At 50.8% G+C, this 5,940-nt stretch overlaps 1 protein-coding gene across 9 annotated transcripts in view; it reads right to left on the bottom strand.

The window, feature by feature from the left end:
• LOC107264618 (tyrosine-protein phosphatase Lar) overlaps positions 1-5,940 on the bottom strand; it is a 266,051-nt gene that overhangs the window by 158,231 nt on the left and 101,880 nt on the right. The gene's annotated exons all lie outside the window — the stretch shown is intronic.

The raw sequence follows: 5,940 nt of genomic DNA, 5'->3' as shown, positions 1-5,940 counted from the left end.
CGTCGACGCTGGGCGACTTCCAGGTGCCATCCGTCGTATTTTATTTCATTCTTTTTTTCCCCTCACGTTTTTTTCTCTTCCTTCGCCTTCCTCCCCTCTCGATCTCAGCCGGCGGACGAAGAAGAGAATGCGCTGCCGGCATTCTGCGCAAGAGACGCGGCTCTTCTTCCTTCGACGAAGGGAAGAAGAATAAGGAATAGCGTCGCGACTTCCGGATTTCTCTTTCCTCCCTCCCGCGCCCCAGGCAGAGGTATCCGTAATAACCGGTCTATGTAAATGGTTAATAATGTTGCGGTGGTGGAGTGTGATTTAGGGCTCGAAGACGCTGGGGGTCTCGGGCGGCACTTTTAATATAAAAGACTCAATAAATATACTGCTCTAGCACGGAGGGGCGTGGAAAGCAGAGCGCGGAAGCGAAGCACCCCGTAACGGCCCGGAGTTTACGGGGGGTGCACACCCTCTGAAGACGGGCTGCCGAAATATCCGTGGTCGGGGGGACCACGACGCCAGGGGCTTTAGCATCGCACCAAAGACGGCGGCTTCCTTCGGCGTCTCGGCGCCATCAGCAGTTAGGAAAAAAAAAAGAAGCTCCCGCGAAACTTTTATCATTTAGCCGAAGCGCCGCCGCTCAGCCGCTCGGCTGCAGTCCGCAGCTTCTAATTCGCCGGCAGGAACTTCTCGGCGCGAGCCGTACTTGCCGTTTTCGCAAATTTCCGCACGACCTCTGAACTTTCCGCGAGGAATCCACCTCACCGCGAAACCCGTCCAAGAAGCCCCAAGAAGCCCCAAGAAGCCCTAAAACCATACGCTTTCACCCTGGCATAATAATTCTCTCAGGCACAGCTTGCTGTCCGACACATCCCTGACAGTTTTGCTTTCTCTTGGAATAGCGGTTATTAGCCGGGGTAAAGTGCGTCGCGACGCCTCCCACGACTACAGGAATCTACCTTTATTTGTATCTCCGTCTCCCTTCCCGCCACTCGTCCCCGCGTCGCGGCGTCGCGGCGCCCTTCGCCACGCTGCTCCACTCGACTCTACTTGCACGCTTGCGAAATCAAGATGGATCAAGAGAGGGTTCAAAGTTGTCGAGGGCCGGCATTAATTTCCCTGCGAAACTCCGTAAGTGCTTTCTAAACATTGTAATCCCCCGCGCGGCCAGGGGCTGAGGGTATCGTCGTCCAGGCCAGGGGGATGAAAGACGTACATAACGCTGAGAGCCGCAACCAGCTTCCGAACTGGAACTTCCCTAAGGACATACAAACGACCGTCTTAAAGACGCGGCCCACTTCCCTTAAGCCACCAGCAAACAGTCACCCGACGAAGATGACCCTTTCCTTGAGGATGCCCTGCAAAGGACTCTCGTGGATTCTCATAGATACCAGCTTCACGAGCGCTTATGCGTTTTCCATGGCTCCGAGGATGATAGGCTTCGTCTGACCATGTTGGCACTACCTACTGTCTATACAGGCTGGCTGGATGGAGAAGCACGCGCAGCCTTCGCTTTCCGGTATCCCGTTATTCCCAAGGAAGGACTGGCAGCGGCTATGAGTCCAAAGGATTTGCATTTTATGAACGTTACGGCACAGTCGAAGGGTTCAAGGGGCAAAGGGACGTCTGGAGCGACGCGTGATATTACACGGGCATCCCTATTCTCGACTCGGCGCAGCATCCAGTTAACTTGGCAGAGCAGCAAAATGTGCTGTCTCGATCGTAAACTCCTAAGGGCGACTAATAGCCAACCCTATGAAACTTGGACATTTTCTACGTAGGCGGAAGCTCCTTTACCCGAAACTACCCCTAGGGCGCAGGAACAACCTGCCGGCTCTCTCGACGCTGATCCGGTGAAACGCCAGATCAGCCATCTACATCTGTTACGAGTATCAAGAGGTGCGTCCCAATCGTATTTGATCTGAAAAGGGAAAACGAGGAAGAAGAGAGACGGAGCTGGGAACGAAGGGATCATTTTTTCTTAGAAAGTTTCCACGTGCGTATATCCACGCGTATAGAGATGCGCGAAATGGAATAAAAAAGCTTGATGCGGAAAAGCCCTGAACCAGGCCGCGCAACCTCAGGCGATAGACAGGCTCTGGTTCCCCTGGATGGCGCGACGAGGGGATCAAGTTTATAATATCTGATAACCATTGAAGCCACGAGGGAGACTCGGGCTATACGCGCGCTGGCTGACTTTTCTCTCATTAAAAAACATAGGTGCCAACTTAATGCCCAACGGGCCAGCCAGGTGGTAAAATTTAAGAGACTGTGAAGAATACGTCGGCAGGATTAGCCGGAGGCCAATTGGATTACACAGAAGTCCTTTCGCCATTTCCTTCTTCCTTTTCTTGGCTCTCCTTTCCATCCTCTCTCTCTCTCTCTCTCTCTCTCTCTCTCTCTCTCTCTCTCTCTCTCTCCTTTGCGTTCCTCCTTGAGCACGTCACTCGCCCGTCAACATCTCATTGCCAGAAGCTCATATTTTTTTGGATACTGAGAATGACAAGCCACGTTCATTATATCGACCCCAAGATGAAAGATAAGGTTAGGATGCTTTTAGTACCTAAATCTCACTTTTCGAGTGGTCTGAATAATTTCGCCAAGTGACGTACAGCTACGTAAAGAGTGCGGCAGAGTTGAGAAGAGCCGGTAGAAGGTTTCGGTGCGTCCCGAAGGCGCCGCGACGCCTTTGCAAAGGGAGATCAAAGTCCTTCTTAATTAATAAAGTGCCCCGTTTATACTCGAGCCTGATTCGATCACCGGATACCGTTTCACGAAGACGACCTCAGTTTTCAAATTGAGGAGTGAAAACCGTTTCGAGAAATTATGTTTAATCAAAAATTCAAAATAACTTTTGCCAAGATCCCCTGGGCTCACGGGGCACGTCGTACTTGTCGAAGCTTTGAGAAAAGAGGGGAAAAAAGAAATCTCAAAGACCCTGAAAAGCAGCAAATGAAGAAGCCGCTATGGCCTCTCCAGCAGGGGGTAGTAAAATTGAAAGAGGACTGTTGCTAGGCGTGTTTAAGGCGTTGCATCGGGCCACTAAATCATGTGATATTAGAGGGTGTTCGTTCCTGAGGGTTCGCACCTTTCCCCGAGGGAGAACCTCCACCCTCCCGTAGTGCCAGAGGAGCATGGAACCAATTTTTCTCTCGGCTGTCGCCGCGAGTTACAAAGAAATGAAGCCACCCTGCTCCTCTTCCCACTCCGCCATCTTCTCCCCTCGAGATGCCCCACAGTAGCACGACTCGAGGAGAGGCTGCTTTTCCCTCTTTCGCCCCAGGCCAGGATCTAATAAAATCGCGGAGGACAGTAATGCATGCGAACGTCTCATCCACGGAGCCGACTCCTCGAATAAGTGGCTGCGCCCAGAGGAAGCTGTTCGACGCGTCCCTGACTCCATCTGCAAGCTCATACACTCTCATCCCGGTCCATCCCACCTGGTCCCATCTCCTACCGGGGATTCTTATCCACGACCTCGTCCATCTTCCAATACCCTTTGACCCTCGTGCGTCCCTATCGATTGTATCGCTACCGCAGCGACAGATGAAGAAGCGAGATACACGCGTCGATGGGTTCCTGGAGATGAGAGGAGACTAAGGGATGAGGGCTATTTAAAAAGGGGATGATAAAAATAATTGAATTCGTTCCGTTCTGAGAAATGAACTGAGAAACCGATAAAAACATTTATGGAAGAAAAAGGAGAGGGGCGGGGGATTCACAACTGCCGACAGGATTGACGATGAGAACAGGGACCGGAAGTACGAGAAAAGAAAATGTAAAGAGACACGGGGAAAATGAAAAATCAGTTTACTCGAAACGTGCTCCGGTGCGCGTATAAAGAGAAGAAGAGAAAAGATAGAAGCGAAAGATTGGGATATTTAAAAAGAAAATTCTTATATTCAAGGCAAAGGTAATAATATATATTTCTTTTCGGTCCTCTCCGTCCCTCTCGCTCCGACTCCCACAAGGCTGACGTCGGAGGCTGGAGGGCTGGAGGGCACTCTCGGGGTGTTAAACGTTTTCCCAATGGCTGCAGCCTACAGGTCCCAGGGTCTCGCGGCACTTCACTATAATCTCGAGAAAGCCTTCTCTCCAGCTCGTCGTAACTTCTCCTCGAGCACAGCATTGAATTAAGCGCCGAAGAAATTTTATGCACGCTCCATATGCAGATCCACGTCTCCGCGTTCCGACGTCGGCTCTGCCCCCGCGACTCACCCGCCGCGTTGGCTTCGCGTCGTTATACCCAGGTAATATGACCTCTTTGTATCCATTTTACGGTGCGGCTCCCATAAAGCCCGCAGAGGCGAGCGGACGCCTGGAAAGTTGCCGGAGCTTCTTGGCAGCCCGATGCTTCACGCTCGTTTGATACTTGCGAGCCGCAAGCAGCGGGAGGAAAGCGAAATTATCGGCCAAAGAAATGTGCGCGAGCTGCAGCGTGGCTGCCGACTGATAAACAAGAAGCCCGAGTTACGCGTCCCTTTGGCTCGGCGTTTGACTGCACGTGGTGACTGGCACGTGGGCGAGGGACACGGGTGCATCGAAGATCAAGGAGACAACGTGTAATTCGATACAGCCCCGTCGAGCAATTACTAGTGGCAGGTATCTGGCAGCATCCCCGGAATCCAGTGCGATTGTTTCCCTCTGCAAATAGGGGCTGCTTCCTGGCGCGATTGATCTACGGTTCAATCAGGGCATCCGGTGACGTCTAAGGATTCGCTCTTTGGATTCTTTCTGCCTAAGTGTTTAATTCCTTTCGAAATGTCTCGTGTCGATTCGGTATAAACAATATTTTTTTTTTTCATCTCCTTCCAGAAAGGTTTTAGATGTTATCGTAAACTTTGGGACTTTCCAAGTGGCAAGTAAGGGCTCGGTTACATAGTTAATAACCGTCGGAACTGAAAATAAGATAGAAATCGGATCCTGACAAGGATCGTTCCAAGGATCGTTAATTGGACTGTCCTCCCCTTTGTAACGCGTAACCTCCGCCGGGAATTCTCCTTCGCCGTCACATTATAATTCGGGATAATGCGAATCGAATTATATGACCTAAAAGCCTTTGGGGATGAGTAATGTAAGCCAGCAGGTCAGAAGAGGAATGAATGTTGGCTGACAATCGCAGCTTCGAATTCACCTCCCGGCATCGTAAATACGTGAGTTTTCGCTAAAGAGTAAAATACCGATATTCTTTTCTTTTTTTTTTTTTTTTAATTTGGTTACAATTATACAACCACGTCATACATAGGGCATCACAGTTAAGCCCGAGTCAACGGCAAAAATTATTTTCTACACGGGAAGCCCTTAATCCGACTAATCGCCAGTCACAAATTCGTAAGCGCTTTGCCGAAGTCCCATTCAGCCCGTCAAAGTCTGCAGGAAGGTAGTTGCGTGGATAAATACAAAAGATGGTGGGAAGCGGGCAGCGGAAACGTAAGGGAGGAAGGAAAAAAAAAAAGGACATACGAAAGTGGCGTCATCGTGTGTTCGGTACCGGAATTACTCTTTGAAACGAAATTTTCGCCAAATTTCCACAACCGAGATAAATATTTTCCCCTATAGATCGTGAAAACTTTTCCGTGGAAAATACTTTCGCAGGAATTTTCCAGCGCGCCGTCGTCCAAACGGTGATGGACGGATTCAGCAGGGTGTCCGTGGACGGAGAAAGGAAGACGAAGGGGAGAATGAGGCACGGGAACGTGAATGACCGTGGTTGCCGATGTCCTTGCCGGCTGCAGAAAGGGACGGGGATGCTGGGAGCGCGTCTGTGTCTGTGCCGCTCGTAAAATCTCCCAGTGGTGACATTTTTCGGGGGATGGTTTACGTGTCTCAGGATCGAGGGGATGATTTTCCGGGACCGGAAGGTTAATTTCAGCGCGAACCTTGATGCTCCGTACGAGAGCGTACGTGTGACAGGTTCACGTTAAAATTTAATCGCTACACCCCCCCCCCCCC

Source organism: Cephus cinctus, unplaced genomic scaffold (genome assembly GCF_000341935.2).
Source record: "Cephus cinctus unplaced genomic scaffold, Ccin1 Ccin1_scaffold0189, whole genome shotgun sequence".
In the NCBI taxonomy this organism is placed as follows: Eukaryota; Metazoa; Arthropoda; class Insecta; order Hymenoptera; family Cephidae; genus Cephus; species Cephus cinctus.
The sequence above is the reverse complement of the archived record's forward strand: the minus strand, read 5'-3'. Positions and strand labels throughout refer to the sequence as shown.